Consider the following 13,931-nt stretch of genomic DNA (forward strand, 5'->3'; position numbering starts at 1 on the left):
ATACTCTGCCACGGAGTGAGATTGTTGGGCGGTAATCCGAGCAATAAAAAAGTTTCGAGCATAAGTTCATCGTGTACTGCGACCACGCAGCTCTCAGCTATTTCAAGTCATTGAAAAATCCCACAGCTTTGATAAGCAGATGTCTACTGTGGCTCAATGCTTTTGACTTCGAGATCCATTATCGGAAAGGCTCCATCAACGTATTAGCGGATGCGCTTTCGAGAATAGTAGCCGAAGCCGTATTCATGGTCGCTCAAGTGCTGGGTTCATGGTACAAGAAGTTGGTAGACAGATTAAACATTGAAGGATACAAGTTTACTGGCGATCAATGCAGCGAAACACGAAGCAACGAGTGTAAGTCAACACGAAACCAATTTCGGACGTATGCTGCTGCTGGAAACGGATCTCTACACGTAGCAAACGTTTAACACTGCGGAAGATCCAAATGGTCAAATAAGGAAATAAGATTGTTCAAGCTATGAACGCATGTAATGCCTGCCAACCAGAAGCAATGGTTGCACCAACACCTGGGAGCAACTATGACTAAGAAAGTGAAGAAGTAGCAACTAATTTCTTTTCACTTTCGCCAGACTGATTGAGGAACCAGCGGATTCCGCTCAACCGAGCAGACAGAGTTTATGGTCCACGAGCCCTGCGCTCACAAAAATCCGTCGCCAAGTGAGACAAATGGCACAGAGTCAGGTGTGATGAGCAACAATTTTCATCTCGACAATCAATCGGCAAGGCAGCAACCACAAGACGACCAACGTCCTAGCGCAGAGGAAGACCGAAACGGTCACAACGAACCGCGCGCCGTTCACAAAGCGAGAGAAATCGTACCCTGCAGACTGGCAACGGGTTCCAGGGACTCTACTCTACAGAAGAGCAGATCAGTTCATTGGTGGGAGGAGTTGAAGTCTCGAGTCGATTACCAAAAATCCGTGGGCCGGGGGTTGACGTTTACGGTCATTATCCGGCGCAGGAGAATAAAGATTATGCGGCAATAGGAGGAAAAGAAAGAAAGAAGCAAGGAGATGTCGCCCTGGAACAGGACGTGTCACAACTGGGAAAAACAATCAGCACGAGAGAAGCATCGAAGACTGTCATCATGAGCACAGCCAGTGGTCATGCCGTTAGCCAATCTAGAAAAATCGAGTCGTTGAATCAAACCACATGTTTTTTCGACAAAACGTTATTCGACGGAATTTCCTACGACGGACTGTCCCAAAGCCATTGTATTGTGGTGTAGAATTTATGAAAGCATTTCTTCTGTAGTTCCAAAACCAACATGCGGCCGTTCTTCGTTGGACATTGGCGGACAGTTGGGTTTTTGAAACCACTTGCAGTCCCCGTCGAAGTATGGGCAACCTTCCCATTTCGTCGCGTCATTCGCTGGATTTTGTTTGGACGGCACCCACAGTTGTCGGTAGGTTCATGGGTTTGCCTTTATCCAACCCAATTCCGTTCTGGAATCCGTCCAGTAAATAGTTTTCGACACTTGTACTGCAAAATTCGATTTCGACAATTCAATACTAAATCACGTGGAAATTGAAAACAATTTCAAGTGGGATTTCCAATTTCTTTTAATTTTAATTCCAATCAATTTCTTTTGATGTCAAACTCCCAAACATCGTTTAGATCGATGTTTTGCTCTCGATGCAAGCGGTAAAGATTGTGCCATCAAACTGCTCATAAAAAATAAAACACCGCATCATCCGGACCGGGTATGGGCCCCCAACGCATCCAAATCCGTAACGATTCACATCATCAAACACACGTACGGACTGTGCACTCTATCGATCGTTGCTGGGACCTCTCCATATAATGGCAACTTGTTTACCCTAGTCCCATCGGGTTAAGTGCCGCAATGATTGGTAGTCATTTGCGAGTTTAACACCTCGATCGTTCATTTTTTCCTCTGCATTTGATGGTTTTATGGATTGCCAACGCCAAGTTGCAGTCGGGCAGGTAGGTTGGTTTTAGCAGGTAGCTATCCGTACCCCGACTAGGCACGCTTCCCCAGGATTGCGTTGCGTCGTTTGCGTGGGTCGTAAAATGGAACCGACCTCCCCTCAGTAGACGAACTGGGAGGAGCGGGCTGGCAGCTAGCAGTAGTGCGTCAGATGAGGATCTACTCGGCATGGGGACAGGTTTTGCTCGGGATAGGCTTCCAGATTATGTGCTAATTTATGGGTACGACGGTATGTGGCTGTTTTACGACGTTGTTTACATTGGGTTTAGGAGATTCAATTAACTGGGGTCGAGGTGATTTATGAGGACAGCTCGTTTGGACGATCGGAGATCGCACTTTTATGGCTCTATTTTAAAGTGGAACGGAAACGAGTGAGATTGAACCACATCGTTGAACCTACATCGACGAAAACCTTACGAAATTGGTCGAGTATCGCGAGGGCAACGAGTCGTCGAACTTTGATCATCTCATTTCGCAAGTTGCCACGAGAGTTCATGTTCTAGATCTTGTCCGCCCAGTTTGGCATCGATGGTAGCACCGAGAATGCCGACGATCGAACGAATCAGCGAGGGTGCGGAAAAGTGGCGCATAATTTGTAAGCCAATAATTAGCTGCAATATAATTACCGATTATTAGTTATTTGTTTCGATTTTATTACTATTTGCCATTAGGTTTCGCCTATTACCGCCGGCCGGTGCTCAGTCCGACAAGCGAGCTAACTCGGTGGCGAGTGCAGATTCCATCTTTTCATTGAAGGATGCCGGCCACTTGGGTGCTCTATGCCTCATCGAACAGCGGTGGCTCTCTGCTGGCACTGCATTCAGCGAGATTCAGCAATCTCCCTTCTCCTCCACCACCGACTGCGCTTGGTGTTCTATCCGAACTGGCCGACAGTTGCAGCGTGGTACCAGCCGATCAATGTGTGCAATTCTGTGTGCCGAAGATCAAATTAATTGATATCGATGCGAAGCGATGGGCGGCTGTTGGGGCGAAGGATTGTTTTGCTACCAGCGATTCCGACCGCGCGGCTACCGTCCTCCTCGCCGTTGTTGTCGTCGTCGTAGTTTTAGACATCGAAACGATTGTGTCCTACTTATTATTGATCGTTTGTAGCGGCAGCCATCCAACCAACATCGGCTGCAGCAGTGGAAAAACGTGCCGCTGATTAAAAGATAGGACGGAAGTTGTTTCATAATTTCTCGTTAGTTGAACAGAAGTTGAACCAGATTTCCTGCGAATTGGGCGCCCCCCTGCCGCGTCTGGCATTTGATTACATGGAGCGTCACTCACTTATCATATGCTTAGCTGCACAAAGGACTGTCGACGACGCCGTCGTCGATTGCGCCATCATTGCCGGGAGGAGGCGGACGTTGGTTAGTGCATGCGTTCGCACTATTGCCATGAAATAATAATCATAAAAATAATAACAGTTTTGAATGTGCCGTAAAAAGTTAATCTTCCGTAGCTCGGCAAAGGGCAGCAAACGAGCTGGATGAGTCTTGGAAGTAAGCAGGTCGGGTTTCGAAACACCGTCGCAAGTGATCCGAGTGACAAAAATGGCCCATTGTTCGGTTTGTTCGGCTCTGAATGAATGGGAATTAAATCTATTACCCGCATAATGAACCGCTTGAAACAGTCGATATTTCACACTTTGTGATAGGCTTTAGTTCGGCTTCGGGTTTGCGCAGTGCAGTGGGTATTACGAGGTATGCAATGCAGGAAGCAGAGGGAAATAGAAATCATAGACCACAAGGCTTTGAAGTGGGAAGGTGGTTGTTTTTGCCAGATGAGATTTTCTATTCGTTAAAAAATTGTGTAGCCCAACCAACCACTCCTAAAAACATGATAACAAACAAAATGAAATGTATGAAATTATAATACTTAATTAGGACTAAAATACATTGAACAATGTTTTCATGGCATATAGACGCCTATATTTTCAATTTAACTTAATTCTATGATTTGCATGTGTCCTAATCTAATTGGCGCTTTGATGTTGCATAATGCAACATCAAAACGCCAATTGGGGACACCCTTCTATCTGTAGTTGGTAGCTTTGGTCCTAATTGATATTATGTTGTTATTTGTATACCAATAAAAAGCGAGAAGAACAACCTTACTACAGTGAGTCCAAAAAGTATTCATCTAGGTGTATGTTTCTAGAAAATGTCAAAGTTAGAACACAAAAGCTTAAAAAATCTCTTACCCATCTCATGCAGTTTCATAATACTGGTGTTGGGAATATAAGTCCAAACAAAATGACGCTTTTTTCGTCCCTATTCATACCATTTTAGTAGATTTGTATATAGGGATTATATCAAAACAAAAAATCTTTGAGACACCTGTTCCAGAAATGGCCAACAACAGGTTTCTTCGAAGTTACCCTTTGGGAACCAGTCCCATAATGGCCAATATTTTCTTTCCATATTAGCAGGCCCTAGTGAAACATCGAGAAATACCACAAACACTCATTCAAAAAATACGGATTTATGTAGTGGTTTGATGCCTATATTTGCTACCCCTTAAGGACAATCCTTACTGAATCCAAATTTAAAAGTACTCGCGTTTTCAAGGGCACACCACTCAATACGGAAGCAACGCACAACTGTCATTTTAATTATTTCACGCATACTGCGACGCTGCAAAGTTTCAATATTAAAAATGACAGTTAAAATGACAGTGCGTTGCTTCCGTATCGAATGGTGTGCCCTTTAAAATAGGATTCCGTGAGGATTGTCCTTAATTAAATCCTCAATTAAAATTTGCATAGCTAGGGTATAGCATAGCTATGCATTGCATAGCCATTCGTCTATCTCCTATTTGTGTGCGGTTTCTCTTCCCTAGCTCTCTATCGTTTCTCTTGTGTTCTGTGCTTTATGTCTAATTTCTGTGACGTCACTACTCTCTGCAGCTTAGCTGCTCATGGGTCTGCACTCCTGGTAACCGAGGGCAAATTTCGGTGGTCTTTAAATGGACTCGCACGCAAATTCACAGGTCAATGAAGGCGGACACTCGCGATCTTTAATGAGTTTCCGGCTCGCGAAACATTTGGTATGGCTTTAGAAGCACATAAGCGGCTCTCCAGTCTAAGACTATCAAAAAAACACTTTCCTCCGCGGCGCCTCCCTCGGATGACGCACTCCGATCACCGGTGTCTCCGGTGGTGTCTCACCGGTTTGTTATGGATTACTGATCCAGTCGATGACCAGCCAGTGGGACCAACGCTCCCGGCTTGTTGACGGGCGGCGATTACTCCTCAATAAAGCAGAGTCGCGAAGGTGGTTGCTCACTGCTTCGCCGGTAGTTTAACATCCGGATATGATTCTGGGCTCACTGTCCACCTGGCAGAAAATAGTTTGTCCGAACGGGTCGTCCGGCTGATTAGGTCATTTTGCCGAATGGGACATTTGGCCGAAAAGGGCATTTGGCCAAATAGGACATTTGGCCGAATATGTCATTTGGCCGAAAAGATCATTTGGCCGAATAGGACATTTGGCCGAAAAAGTCGTTTGGCCGAAAAGGTCATTTGGCCGAATAATACAATTGGCCGAAAAGGACATTTGGCTAAATAGTAGCGCGAAGTGAGGCGTCTCTCTTCTCACTTTCCTCTTCTTACAATGAAAAGTGAGAAGTGAGACGTCTCACTTCTCACTCTTTATTCCTCACTTCTCACTGTAAAAAGTGATTAGTGAGAAGTGAGTATTGAGACGTCGCGCAACTCACTTCTCACTTTTTTATAGTGAACAGTGAAAAATGAGAAGTGAGCAGTGAGTCGCCTCACTTCTCACTCCTCATAACTCACTGTGAAAAATGAGAAGTGTTTCTAAGGAGTGTGAGTAAGGAGATTTCTTTTTTCGCACTACCTATTCGGCTAAATGTCATATACGACCAAAAGTCATATTCGGCCAAATAACCTATACGGCCAAACGGCACTTTCCCCTGAGTATCAAACTTCAGCATTTTGAAAGACAAGTGAAATTGTGACTTCCAAATATGTTTCTGGTGATATTAGCAACACGAAGACAATCCGAAATGGGTATCAAACTGACCTCAATGGCCACGGAACTGAGTCCAGGGTGACCAATGTCGCGTAATCATATCCGGATGTCATGTACTTGTATTGCAAAGTGCTGAAGTTTGATACCCATATTCCTAATATGGAAAGAAAATATTCAACTGGCCAAAGTGGTGAACTTCTAACACTGAAAAAATCACTCTAATAAAGAATCAAAAAAAAATAATAGATAGTATGAATAACGACGAAAAAAGTGACATTTTGTTAGACTTCTATCGTCAAAAAAGGAAGTTGTGGTCAAATTTACTCCATCAGGCCCAATGACTCACCGGAATAACTCCGAATAAAAAGACCACATCACAAGTCCCATAAGAATTCGGAATTCTGGGATCCATACGAACATGGCAGCAGTTAGATTTTTTTCTTCACTCCTGCCGATACGGGTTGAGCAAGCTTCGCCTAATCTTAATATCAATAGGAAACGGATGTCGGAAATCGATAAATTGGAATTTTAGGCAATATTCCACAGAATTTCAGGAAGAGGCATAATATTTCAATGATAGGAAAAAAAACCCAAATTTATCCACCAGTGGTGATTATGCCTTTCTCGATTCAATGTGTTGAATTCGAATTAGTATGGTAAATGCAACGTAAATTGCCTACATTTAGGCGGTTAATAGCTTTGATGCGATTATATCACGCTGCTTAAAAATAACTCAACTATGAGAGTAATGGATTGCGTCACGGCTAAATTGATTAATGATTTAAAATGTGCATGTACACAGCGTATTTGATAAAAGAAAAATAGAAATATTATTCAAACCGCATGAGATATTAGCAAACAAAAACAATAGTGTCCAACTAGGAAAGTTTCTCCGTCGAATGAAACTAGTTGCACTCGAATCGGTCAAGTCCTTCTATATGAAACGTGTTTAACAATAAAAAATTCCCGGGGCTACACACACACACACACACACAGTCAGACATGTGCTCAGTTTTTCGAGCTGAGTCGATTGGTATATAACACTATGGGTCTCCGAGCCTTCTATCAAAATTTGGCTTTTGGAGTGAAATTATAGCCTTCTGGTACAACTTTGTTGTACGAGAAAGGCAAAACGTATCATTTATTATCGTTTGGATAATAGCAATAGACAAATGCACTTTTTTTCTGTTTATTCATTTGGTTACGCTACGTATGCACAGCACATGTTTCTAAAACGGAGAAATTGACATTAATTTAGCGATTAGAAATACCAATCTCAACCGCTGTTCACTCTTTTTTTGTACATTGAACATATTTCAGATGCTTGATTTGACCATCTGTCATATGTGTTTGACTGTTGTAAATCCAAAGTCAAGCGAGCTCACATTGATAATTATCGAGAACCTTACACGATAAAGGCCCCCAAAGCCAAAAATTCTCAACTGTGTATTAGGGTACCAATGGAATATATGGGAAAAAAATTGTCATCGAATTTCAAAAAACGACATTGCTCACAAGTTTTATTATCCCAAAATATGATTCCATGCAAAACTTGAGCTCAATCGAACATGATTTAGGGGTGCCTAAAGTTCATCAAAGTTTTGAAATTTTTACCCATGAAAACTTTTTCAAGTCCCCCCTTGGAAAAGTCGAAAATCGAATTTTTGTTTTTGATGCCAAATGACTTAAAAATGCATGAAACGTCGAGATCTGATGTTAGTACCCTTAGTGGAGGAAGCACCAATAGTGGAGGTTTAATAAGATTTTTCATAGTTATAGACCTTATGATGGTTTCAATTGATGTGTCGTGCTATAAATATCCTGTTAAATGCAACTTATCCTAAGATTTTGCTTGAACTATCGAAAACAATTATTTTCGTTAATAAAATTGACTCCCTTGCACCTATAGTGGTGCAACTGTAACAGTGGCAAGTCTCATAAGAAATCAATGGATAGCACCACTATGGGAACCTACATTAATTTTTACCTCCACTAAAGGTGCAGTGTACCCATAGTGGTGCAAGCAATATTTGTTAGTTATTGATCTTAAATTACATCAATCTTAATTTGGTTAGCAAATTTATTAGTTTATCTATTGGCTAAGATATTAACCTTTTGTCTGTGCTCTGGGGTCAATATGACCCCAGGCCACTTTGAGTGACCGCCATTTTTTTAGTTTTCAACCGATTCTCCTAATTTTTGGTAGTTTGGTAAAACTCGCCGAGATCTGTCTCCTAGGTGGTTTGAAAAATCTTGAAAATATGCGCTACAGTGTGCTTTTTTCGTAAAACTTACGTTGTCTGTGCTCTGGGGTCAAATTGACCTCAAATTGATGTGCGGTGTGCGCCATTTTGACAAATCGAAGTGACATTTAGAAAACTCAAACATCCATCTATTAGTTGTACTCACTGAATGAATTTTATCTAATTGTTAAAAATAGTGAAAAATTAAAGAGCAGATTTTTTGCCAACTGTGTTGGCCAACTCTGTTGCGAGATTAATTCTTTCCGTTTCAGTTTCTTGTCTATTTCGACCTTTTGTCCCTTTCGTCTTTTTGATCTTATTGACAATTTTTCTTTCGACCTTTTGTCCCGTTCGACGTTTTGTCCTTTCGACCTTTTGTCCCTTTCGACCTTTTGGCCTTTCGACCTTTTGTCCCTTTCGACCTTTTGTCCTTTTCGACCTTTTGTCCCTTCGACCTTTTGTCTTTCGACGTTTTGTCTTTCGACCTTTTGTCCTTTCGACCTTTTGTCTTTCGACCTTTTGTCCCTAACCCGTGGATTTTTGGGGCTGTTTCGAAAGATAATTTAATCATCTTTCAGGTCGTTACCAAAGATTGACTGTAGGTGGGCGGGTACATCGCGAGGAGGGGCTTTCGTAAAAAAGGGTACAAAACAGTGATTTTTTAAGCTTATTTTACTTACATCCGAAAATCCTACCCATTTTGAACTGCACCTCTTCAAAAAGGTTATGGTAAGATGACGTCTTTAACAAAGCTCGTCTGGTAGGAATGGACTGTCATGTGACGGAATAAATAGTTAGGAAATTTACAAATAGGCGGCGCTAGTGTACTTGCAATATTCTTGCATGTTTGAAATATAGCTTTAGCCTGAGGTCCCACATACCTACACCCAAGTTGTATTCGGCAACATTGTTCAGGATGTCCAGGATTACAGATCGGTGCTCAATATAATGATCACTGCTTCCAAGATGCGGCGCTAGTGAGCTGTTATATTTGAGTATATGGTTCAATGTTAGGTATGATGTATTTTGGTTTGTAGCATTTTTGGCAAACATGAATGCTGTGGTAGAGTCCATCAAAAGCTTTATTTGTATTCAACCTGCTCCAGCGATGCTGCAAATAATAGAATGTGTCCACAGATTATTTTTAGGTCATCCAAGAAAACCCTGGAATTAAGGCCTTTGAGTCTACATACGTTACCAAAGATCAACCAATTTGCCGCCTATTTGTAAAATTCCCAATTATTACTTCCGTCACAAGACAGTCCATTCCCACTAGATGATCTTTGATCAAGACGCCATTTTAACAAATTTTAAATTTGTGCGATAAGAATATTTACACTGAGGCGAATTCTATATATCGGAATTGTTTGAGCAGTCTAAAACAGAGATGCATCCTGAACAGAACATGAGCCAAGAGCGCGCCTTGGTGTTCTTAGTTTTGAACTCTGAACACAGTTCAGTGTGCACTGGGTTGGTACACAAGCAAAACGATCATGGTAACTAAGATTCCTTAGATTTGGAACTATGCAAAAACATATGAGCATGCTTGATTTCTATCCGTTAGATGCCCACGTGTTCCGTTACTAGCCGCAAAATGTGTAGCATGCCGTCGCTTAAATTTGTTTTCCTAGGATACAAGTTGCTAAGTTAGGTCAGTGCTCTTGAACAGTGTGCAGTGTTCAGAACGTTTTGAACACGAACACGCGTTCTCGTGTTCAGATGCATCTCTGGCTAAAATAATGAATTGAAATATACCACCACTTGGCGGCCAAGTTCTAAATTTATCAACGCCTCTTGCCAAAGTACACGCCTTCCTGCATAACCTTTTTGAAAAGGTGCAGTTCAAAATGGGTAGGATTTTCAGATATAAATAAAATAATCATGAAAAATCACTGTTTTTGTACCCTTGATTACTAAAACCCCTCCCGGCGATGTACCCGCCCACCAATAGTCAATCTTTGATTACGTTCTGAAAGATGATTATGTTATCTTTCGAAACAGCCCCAAAAATCCAAAATCAGCCAATTTGGGGTCAATTTGACCCCAGAGCACAGACAACGTAAGTTTTTTTGAGCACAGACAGAAGGTTAAAGCTGTAAATTTCCCATAAACAAAAATCTTTTGGGGATCTACTAATACCTCCACTATTGGTACCGTTACCCTAATAAAAAAAATCAAAAAAATTGTTTTTTTCTCTTAGAACATTTTTGGGACGCAAACGTTTTCGTAGCCAAAAATATCCCCATATGCAAAATTTGAGCTATATCGGACATGATTTAGGGGTGCTCAGAATTAATCAAAACTTTATTTTTTCCATTCTAGGTTTTCCCATTACCAATATTTATTTAAACTTTAGAAGTGAAAGCAGTCACACTGTTTATTATTATTATTTTTCATAAAATGGAGGATATTCTGTTTGTTGGGGAATATTTGCCATTGTTTCTCAAGTCATCTGATTTGAGTTCTTCGTAAGTTCATATTTCATTTGCGAGCTGAGAAAAAAAACTTCTAAACAAAGTGCGCAAATAACAACAGAAGCGTTGATAGCTGTATAGAAAGAAACACAAATTAATCAAGTGATTGATAATAGGGCAATTGAATTTGAAATTTTGCGTTACCATATAAATTGGAGAGATCTACAGAAAAATAGGCTGCTAATGTCGACGACTGAAATTGGGAAGAGGCAATACTTTTCTGATACGATGGGAGAATTATTCAACATCTGCAAGAAGCGTAAACCGAAGAACAAGTTGGAAAAGCAAGCAATGCGCTACTTGAAAGAACAGCGACAGCGAACCAACAATCAAGAAACGAATACACGTGGACCCACAGATACTATTTCATGCAGTGACTTTGAGGAGGCAAATGTGAATCCTGAAGACACGAATGAGCCGTACCTTACAGAAACTATCTTGACCAGTACCTTTGAAGAAGAACAAACCAAACAACCAAAATTCGACGCGGAAAATGTATCGATTCCAACCAAAACTTGTGAGACTTTAATGTTTTAACAGCAAGTGATTTTGAATCTTCGTCACAAACTGAAACACAAAGCGAGTCCGTCCCTTCAGTTTGTACTAGTGGAAAAGGTTTACAGATACCTGGTAAGTCATCTAGTGGTGAACACTTTATAATTTATGTTATAGCAAGTTTTACTGATTTTATAATTTTAATTGAATTATAATTCTTTAATAAATACAAAGCATTCATGCAAACAGTTTTTTCTATATATTTTGTGTGTGTTTTTTTCATATGTGTTTTTAGGTCCTTGTAAATCAACCCGGAGTACCAAGCTACACTGAAAAAATGTAGTCACGATCGAGGTTGCTGCTGCTTTGAACCGTTGCAAAGTTAGTGACTGAATTGCAGTTTTTTTATTTCGTTTCATGACATGACGTTTCGACATTATTGTTGAACAAAGAGTCTGTCCGAAAATCAAGGACAGAAAATCGTGTACAAAAACAAATCGAACTGAAAGCCACATTCAAGCCACAAGCAAACCTAACAGTTTACTGGGATTCAAAGCTGCTTCCTAACATTTCACCATCTAAGGCGCTGGACAAATCTGAACGTTTGGCCATAATTGTCTCTGATGAAACCATTTGAAAATTATTAGCTGTTCCGCCAATCCAAAATTCAACAGGGATAGAACAAGCCACAGCGGTATATAATGCGATTGTCGATTGGGATCTTGAAGACACGTATGTTTTGTGTTAATTTCTTTATTTAAAACTGTAATAATAAATCATACACTTTTCTCTTCAAGGATAATGTTCACATCATTCGACACAACTGCATCAAACACCGGACGAAAAAGAGGAGCGTGTAAACATTTAGACAAAATGTTTAAGAGACAGCTAATTGGGCTTCCCTGTAGGCATCACATTCATGAACTTTTGGTAGGCAAGGCATTCAAAGTCCTACAATTCGAAAATTCACAAAATCCAAATGTCTAAATTTTCAAGAGATTTCAGACGAAATGGCACCGCCTAGATAAATCATAAATAATTAAATACATTCATTAAATCATTAATAACAGAAAACGAGAGAAGTTCCTTATTAAAAATTTTTGGAAGACAACTTAAAGAGCAACATCACCGCGAAGTTATCCAACTTGCCATCATACTTTTGGGTGGAAAACTTGATGGAAAATTGCAAATTAGAGCTCCTGGTTTTTTCCATAATGCAAAGTGGAAGGCAAAAATTTTATTTACTCTAAATGTTCATTTATAGGCACACGTATAATATGCCTAACAACACTAGAGATCGATTAGCACGATTCAATGTCTTCATTGCAAAACAATTATTTGAAAAACTGATTTCTGTCTTCATTGTAAAAAAATATTTGAAAAACTGGTTTCTTAGCTCATGTGCTGCAATGTCGGCAATTAATTACCTAATTTTTTAAAAATTATTGAAAAATTATGAGGCGTACGATGAGGAAGTTGCAAAATCAGTGCACAAAGGCTTTTTAACCAATTCACAGTATTTGGATAACACCCTCATCGGACTGTGCCTTTTTGATGAGACAACTCCTTTTTGCCTTTCTCGTACAACAAAGTTGTACCAGAAAGGCTTTCATTTCACTCCCAAAACGTACTTTTTATAGAGCGCTTGTAGACCCATAGTATTATATACCATTCGATTCAGCTCGACAAACTGAGCAAATGTCTGTCTGTCCGTGTGTGTGTCCGTGTGTGTGTGTGCGTATGTGTGTGCACATTGAAACATTAGCCAATTTTTCTAGTACTAAACCTGAATCGATTTTGCTACAACAAGTTGCATTCGATGGGGAATGTTTTCTTCTTGTTCACTATTGAGTTTCATAGTGATAGCACTTCTCAAAAAATAGTAAATATTCAAAGAGTTATGAGACATCATCATTTCGTAACAAATAAGCTATCGATTTTCTAGGTTATGTTCTCCCAAGACACAATTTATTCGAAACCGGCACACTGACAGCATAGAATACACAGCTTACACGGAAGAAAAAACTTCCCAAAGAAACATAGAAACCCATTAATGAGTTAAAAAGTACCTATTTTAAGATTTCATGTATACACTGAAAATTCTCGTTTATTTTTTCAAAATGACCTAAGAAACATATTTTCATGAATGAATTTTAATATTGCGATCAACAGACCAATATGATAGCTTTTGATTGCAGTACACAAATTAATTCATGAATAAAAGGTGACATATGTTCTTTTTAAAAGTTAAGCGTCATTTCTGCCATTTCTTCATGCCATTTCCATGTGAGCAGTGAGAAGTGAAAAGTGAGACGTGAGAAGTGCGAAGTGAGGAGTGAAAAGTAAGAAGTAAGAAATGAAAAATGAGAAATCAAAAATCACCAGATGATCCGAAATGAAAATAAAAATGTTTTTCCAAATTTAATCTAGACTATCCTTTGAAAAGAGCTGAAACTTTTTTGCTAATATTTTCAAATGGATATAATAGAAAAACGACGCATCCCACAAAAAAGTGTTGTATGGGTGACCATCGCAAAATCAGCCAAACTTTCTAGTGAAAATATCGCAAACAATCCAAATTGATCCCAACACTGAAAAAATCAGTTTAAAAATTTTAAAGTCGATTTGCGAAAAACGGCCTTTTTATTTAAATGAAATTTTGTCTCAAGATAGGTGATTATGTTCCCTACCAACCGTCCATACATCGCAAGCTGGGCACTCTTAAGGAAAAAAAGTTTTTCTAACAAAA

Source organism: Armigeres subalbatus, chromosome 2, assembly GCF_024139115.2.
Source record: "Armigeres subalbatus isolate Guangzhou_Male chromosome 2, GZ_Asu_2, whole genome shotgun sequence".
NCBI classification, from domain to species: Eukaryota; Metazoa; Arthropoda; class Insecta; order Diptera; family Culicidae; genus Armigeres; species Armigeres subalbatus.